Below are 14,686 nucleotides of genomic sequence, written 5' to 3'. Positions count from 1 at the left end.
TGTTGCGGAACTACAAAAGTTCACCATGGAAGCAAAAGTTTCCCCCGAAAAAAAAAAAAAAAAAAAATTTGATAATTATTGTTTGTATTCAGTAAAACTGCGGCAACGTGTTATTTAGACACCATTGTCAAACAAACAAACAAACAAACAAACAAACAAACAATTACAATTGATATGGATCATTAAAACTTTCTTTTCATGAAAATGAAACAAGGATCTTGTAACCTTATTAGTCGTAAAAATAATACAATATTTATTTTATTATTTTAGGACTATGATGAGGTTGAAACCTTCCTACCACAATCATATCAAATAAATAAACAATAACAAAGATAATGAAACATTTTACAAAAAAAAAATGCAATAAGATCCTGAAACCTTAATATTTTCAAACAAACTGACAAGATTCTGAAACTTTACATTGCTTGAAGGAGACCTCATATTATGATTTTAGAACAGTAACAATATCTGCAGTATATGCATTATTTTGGATGAAATTATGGTTATTTATAGTGCAATATTGTGAGAGTGCAGAGCATGATTTAACACATGTGCAAATAGTGCAGAAATAGGAGATTGTCCTCACATCTTGGTCATCCTCCTTTTTCTTTACTTCTGCAGGGTTTCCTCTTCTTTGGGCAATAACATTCAACCTGCCTGGGTCCGATTAAATCCAAAACAAGCAGATTACTAAATCAAGATCAGCATCAACCTGTCTGAGATTACATTAGCCTATAGGGCAGCGGAGACGACTGCCTTAACATTATTATCCACCCAAACATCTGATCATACTGCAGAATAATGAATCAAACAGTCAAATCAAAGATTTCAATTACAGTGATTGACATTTCAGGAAGAAAATAGGAGTTTAATGTGAGCTGTCCTGAATGTGTTTGTGTGTGGGGTAATTAGGGGTCTGTTAGAGGTCATGACAGGCCGTTAGGGATTATTCTCTGCATTCATTGTGCAAAAAAGCTGTCCGCTGTCTGGACCATTTCAGCCTCTTAAGAGTCTTCAGGAAAAAAGCGGTGTGCTGTCTGCAGCCGCTGACCCCTGCTCTGATCATATTAACATGACCTTCGATCTCTGACTTTCTCTCTGCCCAGGTCATCTCCCACTGTTCCCTCTGTTTCCCGACCGCATGACATCATCCCGCAGCACCATCCAGCCCTTGGAGAGGGAGTCCAGAGAACTGGGGGTGGTGCTGCTCAACAGCCTGCTTTCATTCAGGTCTTTAAGGTTTCCATGGTGACCCCCGCATTCCAAAGATCAGCTGGTTTCAAGAGGCCACACGCAGCAAAAAAACACTAGAGCTAAATAGAGGAAAGACAACATTTATATTACACAGGGTCATTCCTAATCACTAATTATGATGTGTCTGGCAATTAAGGTCTACATTTTATTTAAAAAGTACTATAGGGCTATTATAGTTAACTGAAAATAAAAGCTTTTTTTTTTCTTCAGTTTGAATAAGTGAATCAAATATAGAACAAACTAGCCTATATAAAGACTTAAAAAAAGAATTAAAAAAACTCAAATTTAAACGTATAACGTTATATAAAAGTCAAAAACCAATTTAAAATATAAATAAAACCTATAACAGTATCTCTCTGTACTAAAATAACTGCAGAGTACAAGATATAAATGGTGTCACGGACGGTGTTCTCTTATTCTGAGATCAAGTGAACACTGCCATCTAGAGAACAAAATGACTAATGACCATACAACTCTTTTCCATATAAGGACAATTAACTGTGCCTTCAATCTTCAAAATAGAGAAAAAAAAAAAAACGAAATAAAAGTAGACTACCACAACAGTGGTTTGTTACATGTCTTCTTTAATATTCACCATCCACCCCTCCGATGGAGCAAGTTTTATTTGCTATTTGTACCAGTACTAGTATTCTACAAGTATAGGAATTTTTGTAGCAAAGCTTGTTGAGTCAACATTAAAAAAGTCAACATAAAATAACTAACAAATAGACTTTGAAAAGGTATACAGTAAATGAAGAACAGAAATAAACCTACAACAAACAAACACAATAAAGATTATTACCTCCATAGGAGTATCGCACTGTCCTGAGATAATATATGATATAAATATTTAAAAAGTACTGTTTATTTTATTTATTTTTATTTATCCTTTATTTTACCAGGATAGTCCCTGAGATAAAAATCTCCTCTTCCAGGGAGTCCTGGCCAAAATGGCAGCACAAAAAGTTTCACATATACAATATACAAACATAAAACTCAAAATCTTACATCAAATTTTACCCAGCACTCATAATAATAAAAACTGTAATAAAACATTCTCTGTTTAACAGAGACAGACACATAAACACATCACAGGCATAGCCAAAGCTGACTTAATTAAAAATAAATAAATACATAAATAAATATACGAATAAATGTAAAAAAGCAAAAAATACATAAATAAATATACAAAGAAATGTAAAAAAAGTACAAATAAATGAGTATTTATACTTTTCTTTCCTTATTTATGTATAATTGTATTTTTTCACACATTTATTTATTTTTTTATTTATACATTTATTTATTTATTTCCACTTTTATTTATTTCCACATTCATTTATGTATATATGTTTTTATGTCTACATTTATTTATTTTCACATTTATTTATTTGTACATTTATTTATTTCCACATTTATTTATTTCGACATTTCTTTGTCCGTATGCTAATGAGGGGGGCGTGTTTTACCTCAGACATCAGCAATCGAGCTCAGAGTGGCAGTGCTGAAGCTTTGAGGCCACAGTTACACCTTGTGGTGTGTGACCAAACGAAACGCAAGAGGTGTGCGGACAATATCACATTTTAAGTCATGTATATCACCCTAACTGTATGTAGGGTAGGCTATATAGGGTTAACACACGTCACACATGAACAGAAACTGCACTTCAACGGGTCTGATAGCAGACACTTGGACATGGAAGCGCATGAAAGTATCCACAATTAATAACAATGTAAACGCGGTGGATAGGGGCTGATAAGAGCTTGCGTTTATTGTTGATGAGACTCGCACACCAGCGCAGAACGCGGAGAGAAACCAGCACACATTTCACTGACTCCTACGCAAGCATATTGATCAATGAGTTTGAAACGCGACTCAATACACGGTTTACATTCGCGTTTCATAATTTCTTTTTTTTTTTTTACAGCATTTCAGCTCAGATTTTTTTCAGCCCATAATTTTGCTCCTTGAGCTGTACAGTTTAACAGTAACAGGTGGTGTTTTCCCCTGAACTGAATGAATCAGTATTTGAATGAATCGGAATTAATGATGACTCACTCGTTTAGACAGTGGCTGTGTCCGAAATCTCCCACTACTCACTATATAGTGGACTATATAGTGAGCTCGCCATTTTGTAGTGCTGTCCGAATGTATAGTGATGATTATTATACCCTATATAGTCCACTCAATGTATCCCAGAATGCATTTTGAAAAGTAGTGTACAACCGATGGTCACTAACCCAAGCCCTACATACCATCATGCATTGCGCTGATCGTAAAAGACCTATCAGCATCATTCATCTTCATCTTTAACTTACAATTTGACGACGTCTCGCTAGCATAGCAAGAACAGCACGTCGTTTTCTGTGTCTAGAAATCCTGTTTCTTTTGCTAATCCGCAAAATCTTCTGAATCACGAGAACAAACAAACAAAAAAGATAAATATTGAGTGGCATCTCCACAGAGTCTAAAAGCTGTTTTATTAAGAGTATTATGAGCAAGATATTTGATAACGTAGATCTGTTTTTTTTTTCCTAATGTCGACAGGCAAGAGAAAACGGTGTGGCGCGAAAATGAAAATATATGAAATATGTGTATTAATTTTATTTATGTTTCTTCTAAGTTATAATCATGTGTGGAGTAACGCATTATAACAGAAACGGCCAGAAATGACTTTTAATTTTACAATTTTGGAGAAAAAAGCTCAATATAATGGAATTTATTTATATTAAAAAAAATCTATTTAGCCCAGATCTGGCTCGGCACCAGCTGACAGATGATGGCGCGTTTAATCAACGGCGCCGAGAGACGATCGAGTAGTGTCCGAAAGTGTGTTTATTATGCTGGTGAGCTCACTATATAGTGCTCTACTCCCTACCCCCTACATAGGGGTTAGGGAGTAGTGGTTTGAGTGGAGATTTCGGACACAGCCAGTGACCGCCACCTACTGGCTGTTTTAGTTTCATATTTAAAGATACAATTTAATTGATTCCATCATTCCATAACGACTTTTATGCAATTGTATTTGCAGTGTAAAAGCATTCTCCTCTGTATTAAGATTTTGACTTTTAATGACTTAATGACTTTTGTTAATTTTATTTTACTGATAACAGTCATATAGTGCCTTATTATAATTATAACTGATAGTTTATCGAACGACGCTTAAGTGGTTTGGGGTCGTATTGACCCCAAACTTTTAAAGAGTGATTGCATAAGGAAATATAATTTTTTTATATGGAAAACTATATATAATTTTTTTAATTCACTTCTCAACTATACAATAATGCTGTGTTTTTTGGGAAATTTTTAGGTTTTCTACATATTTACTGCACAATTACATAACTAGGCCATAAATTGGCACATGAAAAATGATTTTTTAAAGAAAAAATCACTTAAATGATGATGATAATTAAATCTAAATAGTTTTTGGACATTGCTCTATGTGTTAGGGATAAAATACTACCATCTGGTGGTTAGTCGAAAAACTGTTTTTCTTACAGTTAAGGAATTATTGTGCAATGACCACATCTGTCCAATAGAGGTCCATAGAGACTCATTCATTTTCCCTTCATTTGTCTTGATGCTTCAAATTCTCCTAACAACTTGATATATATGATAAAAATATTTTATGCAATTCACAAAATATATATGTCAAATTTAGAGTTTGTTGTTGTTGTCTGATATATTTTGAATTATTGTTTTTGCAAATTATTATACATACATTTGCATAAACATTACAAGTCAGCACTATGACATGATTGTAATCACACACTATTTATTTCAGAAAATTATTTATCAAGAATTATTTATTTTTTTAGAACAAGAGATTTTAGAACAAAATAAATTAAATAAACCAAGTAAATAAACCAATATAATACAAAACAACAGCACCAATAAACTGTAATGAACAGGATGCATACATTTGCATACATGTGTGTGTTTGTGTGTGTGTGGCTGTGTGTGTGTGTGAGATAGAAAGCTCGTTCCACTTTGTGTTTATGCTCTAGGACCAGACCTTGATTTAAATATATATTTTTTTAGATTTATGCCAGTTTTGTTTATTTTATTTGCCAATATCTGTAACAATGCTCTCGGTTGCAGTCACATACATGTGTGTGTTTGTGTGTGTTTGTGTGTGTGTGTGTATGAGATAGAAAGTTCTTTCCACTTTGTGTTTATGCTCTAGGACCAGTCCTTGATTTATATGTGATTTTTTTATTTATTTATGCCAGTTTTGATTATTTTATTTGCCAATTTCTGTAAAAAAAATGCTCTCTGTTGCAGTCACATAGATTTGTGTCTGTGTGTGTATGTGTGTGTGTGTGCGTGTGTATGAGATAGAAAGTTCGTTCCACTTTGTGTTTATGCTCTAGGACCAGACCTTGATTTAGATGTCTTTTTTTTTTTTAATTTATGCCAGTTTTGTTTATTTTATTTGCCAATTTCTGTAAAAATGCTCTCTGTTGCAGTCAGGACATGTGTGTGTTTGTGTGTGTGTGTCTGTGTGTGTGTATGAGATAAAAAGTTTGTTCTACTTTCTATTTATGCTCTAGGACCAGACCTTGGTTTATATGTAGAACATTTCAGATTTATAATGGATTTACTTTTATTTTTTTGACAAACAAAATAAAAAAAGTCATTTTTTTCATTTTCCCATTCATTTTCAATTGGGGTCATTTTGACCCCAAACCCCTTAAATGGTAAAAAAAATTTTACACACCTTTAGAACAACCGAATCGAACCCAGTTTTTTTGTGCATATTTAGATAGATTATGTAGGAAAAGTCACAGAGTTTTATGGCCCTGAGATGAAGGGAACATTTTTAAAAAATCAAGGAAAAGTCCAGTGGGGTCATAATGACCCCAAACAGTGACTATGGGTTAAGAACTTGACATATATGATGATGTATAGCCTACTTATTTAATAAGGTTTGGGTAGATATAACATCAATTTATAGGGGGAAATATCACCACGACCATGGGCACGACAGGTGCTGTTTGAATGGGCATGATGCTTCTGTCCTCCACTGCATGGGGTGTTGCGTGGCTCACTAGCTGCGTTTACATGAGCCCCTTTTGTTTGATTTAAGAATAATTCCAAATTGATGACTTGTGATTAATCAGTATCTAAGAGCAGCATCTATGAAATATGGGTTGTGTTTTAAGCATTTGAATTGTCACCTGTTATACGAAATTATGAAACGCGAATGTAAACCGTGTATTGAGTCGCGTTTCAAACTCATTGATCAATATGCTTGCGTAGGAGTCAGTGAAATGTGTGCTGGTTTCTCTCCGCGTTCTGCGCTGGTGTGCGAGTCTCATCGACAATGAACGCAAGCTCTTATCAGCCCCTATCCACCGCGTTTACATTGTTATTAATTGTGGATACTTTCATGCGCTTCCATGTCCAAGTGTCTGCTATCAGACCCGTTGAAGTGCAGTTTCTGTTCATGTGTGCCGTGTGTTAACCCTACATACAGTTAGGGTGTTATACATGACTTAAAATGTGATATTGTCCGCACACCTCTTGCGTTTCGTTTGGTCACACTCACACACCACAAGGTGTCACTGTGGCCTCAAAGCTTCAGCACTGCCACTCTGAGCTCGATTGCTGATGTCTGAGGTAAAACACGCCCCCCTCATTAGCATATGGACAAAGAAATGTGGAAATAAATAAATGTGGAAATAAATAAATGTATAAATAAATAAATGTGAAAATAAATAAATGTAGACATAAAAACATATACATAAATGAATGTGGAAATAAATAAAAGTGGAAATAAATAAATGTATAAATAAAAAAATAAAAAAATGTGTGAAAAAATACAATTATACATAAATAAGGAAATAAAAGTATAAATACTCATTTATTTGTACTTTTTTACATTTCTTTGTATGTTTATTTATGTATTTTTGCTTTTTTACATTTATTCGTATATTTATTTATGTATTTATTTTGAAGGGTTGGTCAAAATCCCTTGCCTCTTCAAATACATATATAATCATATATCATTTTGAATGGTTATATACTTCCTTAATAAAAATCAATAATCAAATATATTCATTATCACATAATAATTTTTATATTCTTGTGCTTGTGAAATTATATTTTCTTAAATGCATGGATGTAAGTAACCAGTTTCTTTTAGGTGCATTCCAATCTTACTTTGAGATTGCACGTAGTACACGCAGGACACGAAGGCCACGTAACCCACAAGGCCGTTTGTCTCTTTCTCTGGGATCAGTAGAAAGGTTAGAGGGTCCTAAAGGCAGCGTGGGCACATATGATTCTTCGCTGGACATATGGTCAAGCTATATTGAGCGTTACTATCAAACTTGAATTGTTGTATTAAAATGTATTCTGTCCAGTATATTTCCTTCCTTGGGAGTAAATGCCAGTGATCTGTTTTTCTCCCAAACGAGTGAATGTTTTAGCAGTATGTTTTGGTATACTTAACTGATAATAAGGAGCTCAGACTCTCTTCAGCCTTGATGGGAGCTGTTATTTGCTAGTGTCTGTTATTTGTGTGTGTGTGTGTATGACATTCTATGTAGGTTCTGGACGGTCGGACCAGACACCCCGGCGCCCTTCTCTAACCTGCGAGGCCACCACAGGCCTAAATCCAATGAGTGGACGACAACTATCTTTACTAATGGCGATAGGCACCCCTATCTCCTCACATGTGTTAAATTGTTTAGGCTTTAATGTTTCTTAGCCAATGAGAATCATTCAACCTGTAAGCAATGACGTAGCTTAGACCTTGGAAATGGTATAACTGCTGTGATCTTTGTAACTGTAAGCGGGGCGGCCTACGAACTCCTGTGTGAGTCTTGAAGCTGACTTCTGCTGATGAAAATGCAAACTATCTTCAGTAAAACTTTTCTTTAATTTTTTATTAGTCTGACTCCGGGTCTTCATTCTTCATATCTGGTTCTGGGTCTTTGACTGTTTACCCCTTACAGTTATGGTGGAGGATGCGGGCAATTATTCTCGGTGACACCCCTGGCAAATCAACAAACAAGGTAGTAAGCTTTTGTTAATTGTTAGGGCTGTCTGACTGGAAGAGATTTTGAAGGAGAGCGGGAGAGCTTCACTCCGATGAGGCGAGTGAAGCTTCACTCCGATGAGGCGAGTGAAGGAGTAAGTTAATTATACTGCTGACAGTATAAGAAGTCGCTGAGAGCGTCGTTAAGGGTAACGGCAGCAGACAGCGCAAGCGAAGCGTGCTCTGTGGGGGCCCCGCTGGGCATTACTGGTGTAGCACCACCCCAGCAGAGCACGTCCCTGGGCTAGAGGTCCAGTGGCACCGTAAACCTGCTCAATCTCTTCCATCTCAGATAGGGGATCCCCGAACTTAGTGAAGTGAATCAGGCAGTTAGGGATACTAACAATAATAGGGTTGTTTGCCAGGGATGCATCAGGAACAATTCCGAGAGAAAAATTTAAAAAGTTGTGACCCAAATTGGCATGGACCAGTATATGTAACTGTGATTTTGGAGTATACTTTGCAGTTTCATCACGCAGAAGCCAAGCTGTGTTGTTCAAAGATCGCCGCCTCCATTTCTGCAATAACTTCAGGTGAGTATGAACCATGATTAAGATATGGCAGAAAAATGTAATAACTTAATCAGTAACCTGAAGAGTCCTGAAACAAATAGTGAGACAGGAGAAGCAAACGCTGTAAGCAGCTGTGCTCTAAAGCCCTCACTTTAAATAAATTTGCAGAAATGAAGTTGAGTAATGAAATGAAGAAAGTAAATGGTAGTCAGGATTTTGATTCTGATTGGAAATTTAAACAACTTGACTGGCTACAAACAAACAAAGAAACAGAGAAATTAAAATGTTTAGCCTCGTATTGCTTACGATGATTACAAGAAGCAAGTGAAAGAAATTCTGGGTCTGGGATAATTTCCCTGGACAAGCGACTAAAGTTAAACAGACACTTTGTGAAAACAACTTAGAATATTTTGCAGCTTATGAAAATTAATGTTCTGCCAATAATAATGATGAAGATTATGATTGGGTTATTATGATTAAATCCGCCACTGGTGGACTGTAAAAGAATACAGAGAACTGCTTAATCAGTGGCTCTGTTTACATTCCTGAATGGGACACACACTGCTTCAAGGGCGTGCTTGTTGGAGCCGTTGAGGCTGACACATGAACCCTTTTGAAGAAAAGATCTATAATACTAATTTTTATAAGTGAATTGATGAATACAGGTTGATGTAAAATTAATGACTCCAACAAATGTGAGTTGCAAAATATATCAAAGTAACTAAAAGGATGATTGTGTTGTAATTCAACATTTTAAAAAGGTTTTAGATGATATAGAGAGACTAATCTCACAGATGATTTACAATAACTGCAAAAGTATCACAAGCAGAGAGTGCTTGCCTCGTCAAACTTAGTGTGTGAATCCTAATTGGAGATTGATAAACTCCAAGAGAAAACTGAAGTCAAATATTAAACTATGGTTGAGAACTTGACAATTAAAATTGAGATTGAGAAATGTGAAACGTTATTGAGAACTAGAATAATTATTTTTATGTAAAACAAATAAGCAGAAGCCGTACTGAATTAACAGTTGCTAAATGCTGATTAAACAAACAGCTTGAAAAGTTGACCATGAAAGAACTAGAAGCTGATGTTTTGCTTTCAAAAGATAAGTTTGTTATTGGCTGTAATGAAACAGCTCGCTTATCTAAAATCTGATGTGTGCTGTGGCTGAAACTGCCAGTGCAACAGACTCAATCTGAGTGGAAATTTGTAATGCCTAAATTTCCTGATGTGTGGGCAAAAGACAAATATAAATAATATGTTTATTTGAAACCGTATGTAATATCTGGCAAAGATGCCTTAAGCTGGGATAGAGTTAAAAGATGGTTGATAAGTTAGACGTTCAGAGTGCAGTGTACCAGTCCCTCCCTCATTCAATGTCTCTCTCTCAGTCAATGTCAGCTAAAAGCTGTTACCTGAGTCGGTGTCATAAGTGATAATAAGCTATTTGTAGTGACATCTTTGATTAGGTTATTTTAGGACCCGTAACTTCTCTGTCTCATTTAGTCTCCACCATTCAGGACCGATGGCTCCGGCTACAGATGAAGTACACTGAATGTACGGTTGTGATCTAAATTCACTGAGTATAATCCAAGTAGCTAGGTTGCTGCTTTTAAGATAGTTAATGGATTTAAGTGATTAAATACTGTTGTTATTGAACTGTCTCCCCATGTGAACACTATTAGGCAATCCGAATGGCTCTGGATGACTCTTGAACGTGCCTTTCCTAAGCTCCAGAAAACAGCTGAGTTCTGTTGAAGAGAACTGATTGTGTGATTGGAAAGAGCGGTCACCAGTGGGCACGAGTGGCTACTCAATGACGGGTAAGACCTTCTATTGGCCTGACAGGGGGCAACCCAAGCCAGAGTGGATCACGTAAAGTCATTGGGCATCTCCTGAATGGAGGTGTGTTATGTGAGACAGGTATGAGGGTTGAGCAGGAGCTGTGAGGCCAGCAGCGTCCTTATGGCGTTAAGGGGAGATGACGCGGTGACGAGTCACGGCATGTCTCCCCAATAAAGCAAAGCTCCTCGATATATACCACTCGCCAGAAGAAACCGCATTAGTTGTATGGCTTGTTTTTTATTGTGACAAGCGTCTGCAAATATGCCAGGGGAAAACACCCTGATGGAGATTATAGATAAAGGGCGAACAGGAGTGGGCTTTCAAGAGCCAGCTGAGGCCATGAAGTGATTCCCATTAGTTGTTGTGGAGACAGTAATACATTTTTTTTATGTACTGGTTGCCTTATGGGCAAGGAAAATCATAGTGTTGATTTTGAACTAATATGTTATAACATAGTTTTAACTCTTGAAGGTCGTTAGACATGGTGGTGGCTAAAGATGAAGACAGCTTTTGATTTAAGGAAAGTCTGGATGACAAAGGTGAATGGTCAAAGGTTATTGTAATGAATACAAATTTTGACTAAGTTACAGCCTTAGGAGGCTGGTGAAAAATATTATTTGTTTATAGTGAGAGAGACTGCCTGAGTTGGAGGAAGGGATGGTAACTGTGTCTGTCTTTCTGTTATCGGCCTGCTAGAGCAAGCTGAAGCAAAATAATGATAATGAAACAAAACAACCCAGCTGACCTTGTTAAATTCTAATGAATAATGAACAAGACATGCTTTGAAACTGGTTGGGAGACCATGTAAAATTAGGTAGAAGCTACCGGAAAATGGGAAGTTTAAAATCTTATTTAAAATTTAAATCTTTTAGCAATAATATAAAGAAAAATGAATATTGAAAATGAGCAGTTAACATATGTGTGTCTAATATGAGTGCGTGTGATGGTGACAGCACTTTATGTCTTGTATGTATTAGTTTGGGGTACTATTATTTCCTGATTTTGAGGATATTGTGACATTAACCCCTGGAATTAGTGTTTTATCATTACAGATGGGTTAAGTGAAATGACCAACTTTAAAAAAGTTGATAATTCTAAGACAATCTGATGAAAAGACAATGCAGAACATGGGACGAGCTTTAATTGGAGTGGTTTTCCAGCTCTGTCTGCTATTGGTAATTATGAATGCTTTTGTCATTTATGATATTGAACTGAATTACTCTCTGGATTAGTATTTTATATAAATTGGAATTGTAAAGAAGATTGCCGTCCATTATGGGGTAAAACTCTTGTCTAAATTCAACTGAGGGTCTAAATTTAAATAGACAACTAGGTGGGATCATAAGGTTAAACGTAGGAAAAAAAAAATATATATATATAGACTTGACGGCAGAGAGACAAAGTGGCACATTGGCTAAGTCACTATCCAAATTATCCAGAGTGAGCTCCCTCATTTTATTGAAAGGCCGGAGGGCGAATAAAGGAGGAGTGAATATAACTTCTAAAAAGAAAAGGTTTTATTTCTCAATCCATTAAATGTATGTATGACATTAGATGTCTAAGAAAACTACAATTTAATAAAGGTAAAAAGAGAAAGCAGCTATATGGCTGTGGGCTGGGATCTGAGTAACATAATATTTTGGTTTCTGTAAAACTGTAAAGATAAGCGGAACTGAGACAAATACTGTGAGAAGTAGTTATAATGAAAAATAAAGTTGAAGTTAATGATAAGAAAACAAGAGTATTGAAGAATTAATAAAATACCATGATTCCCCTAACGAGGGAACTTTAAGTGTCACTAGGCTGACAGTGGTGAGAGACTCGGATGCAGAAGGAACTGGCATGTAGGGCAAGATGGAAGAAATATAGTAGAAGAAAATGTATGTTATGAAAATACAATTTCTGATAGGATTTATGGAAGTCAAATTAAGTTTAAATGGTATGAAAAAGGTTAGGGTTAGACATTGTATGATTGACAGGGATTCAAGTGATATAAGGATAAGGAATGAACAAAAGCTTTATTAAGCAGAATGGGGAACGATCCTATATTTTAGTGGTAAAATAATGACTGAAATGATGATGTGAATTTGTTTTATTTTATTTCTATTTTTGAAACAAACAAAAAAGGGTATAAGATGTTATACAATTAAAATGGTACATGCTATGTGACTGTAAACTGAAGGATGATTTCAGTAAAGACTTAAAGTGCTTACATCGATTATTATGGGCCTTAATTATTAATATTCTATTGTTTGTTGTTTATTTTTAGTTAGACAACCATTGTGTTTTAAACCTAAAGGGTCTATAAAAGGGGTAGTGAAAATAATGGATTAACCATCCAACTTTGTTTATAATAAAAGGATTTGGAAATCATAATTTTATAAATAAAAAAAACTAGTGCATATATTCTGGTACTCATGATTATAGACAATGTCTTTATTTAGGATCTGAGTAGTGACTGTGGATCTAGCCCATGCTAGGAATACAGCAATAGTGCTTGCTTATTTAGCCTGGCTTCCAGAGAACAAATATGTACTTGTTTCGTAATCAGTTATGTGTTTTATAAAAATTTTAACCTGACTGATAAACTGAGGAAGAATGACATTGATGTCCTGTTGTGAGTGGAAGGTGGGAGAGCCTCTTAATGGGGACTGGAATTTTTAGTATCCAGCATGTCCATGACGAGGTGAAGAGACAAGTGTGACCCGGCAGGGGAGCATGCGTCACCACTCCTCCCTTCCGTAGTGACCTCACTGGTTAGACCAGACGTGGCGGTATTGGACCCCACATTGGTCTAAAATGGGGGACTGAAGGGTTGGTCAAAATCCCTTGCCTCTTCAAATACATATATAATCATATATCATTTTGAATGGTTATATACTTCCTTAATAAAAATCAATAATCAAATATATTCATTATCACATAATAATTTTTATATTCTTGTGCTTGTGAAATTATATTTTCTTAAATGCATGGATGTAAGTAACCAGTTTCTTTTAGGTGCATTCCAATCTTACTTTGAGATTGCACGTAGTACACGCAGGACACGAAGGCCACGTAACCCACAAGGCCGTTTGTCTCTTTCTCTGGGATCAGTAGAAAGGTTAGAGGGTCCTAAAGGCAGCGTGGGCACATATGATTCTTCGCTGGACATATGGTCAAGCTATATTGAGCGTTACTATCAAACTTGAATTGTTGTATTAAAATGTATTCTGTCCAGTATATTTCCTTCCTTGGGAGTAAATGCCAGTGATCTGTTTTTCTCCCAAACGAGTGAATGTTTTAGCAGTATGTTTTGGTATACTTAACTGATAATAAGGAGCTCAGACTCTCTTCAGCCTTGATGGGAGCTGTTATTTGCTAGTGTCTGTTATTTGTGTGTGTGTGTGTATGACATTCTATGTAGGTTCTGGACGGTCGGACCAGACACCCCGGCGCCCTTCTCTAACCTGCGAGGCCACCACAGGCCTAAATCCAATGAGTGGACGACAACTATCTTTACTAATGGCGATAGGCACCCCTATCTCCTCACATGTGTTAAATTGTTTAGGCTTTAATGTTTCTTAGCCAATGAGAATCATTCAACCTGTAAGCAATGACGTAGCTTAGACCTTGGAAATGGTATAACTGCTGTGATCTTTGTAACTGTAAGCGGGGCGGCCTACGAACTCCTGTGTGAGTCTTGAAGCTGACTTCTGCTGATGAAAATGCAAACTATCTTCAGTAAAACTTTTCTTTAATTTTTTATTAGTCTGACTCCGGGTCTTCATTCTTCATATCTGGTTCTGGGTCTTTGACTGTATACCCCTTACAATTTATTTTTAATTAAGTCAGCTTTGGCATTCCATACCCATCCTCACCTATTAATAAGAAAGTCCAAAACCCAGTTACAGGTGATGGTTGGGACCCCAAGGTCTACCAGCTTCTCAATTAGCTTTCCAGGTCGGATGGTGTTGAAAGCGGAACTATAATCCAAGAAAATCATTCTTATGTATGTTCCACTCCGGTCCAGGTGTTGAAGAGTAGGCTA

The sequence above is a fragment of the Rhinichthys klamathensis genome, unplaced genomic scaffold (genome assembly GCF_029890125.1).
Source record: "Rhinichthys klamathensis goyatoka isolate OS25496 unplaced genomic scaffold, OSU_Roscu_1.1 h1tg000576l_1, whole genome shotgun sequence".
Lineage (NCBI taxonomy): Eukaryota > Metazoa > Chordata > Actinopteri > Cypriniformes > Leuciscidae > Rhinichthys > Rhinichthys klamathensis.
The sequence above is the reverse complement of the archived record's forward strand: the minus strand, read 5'-3'. Positions refer to the sequence as shown.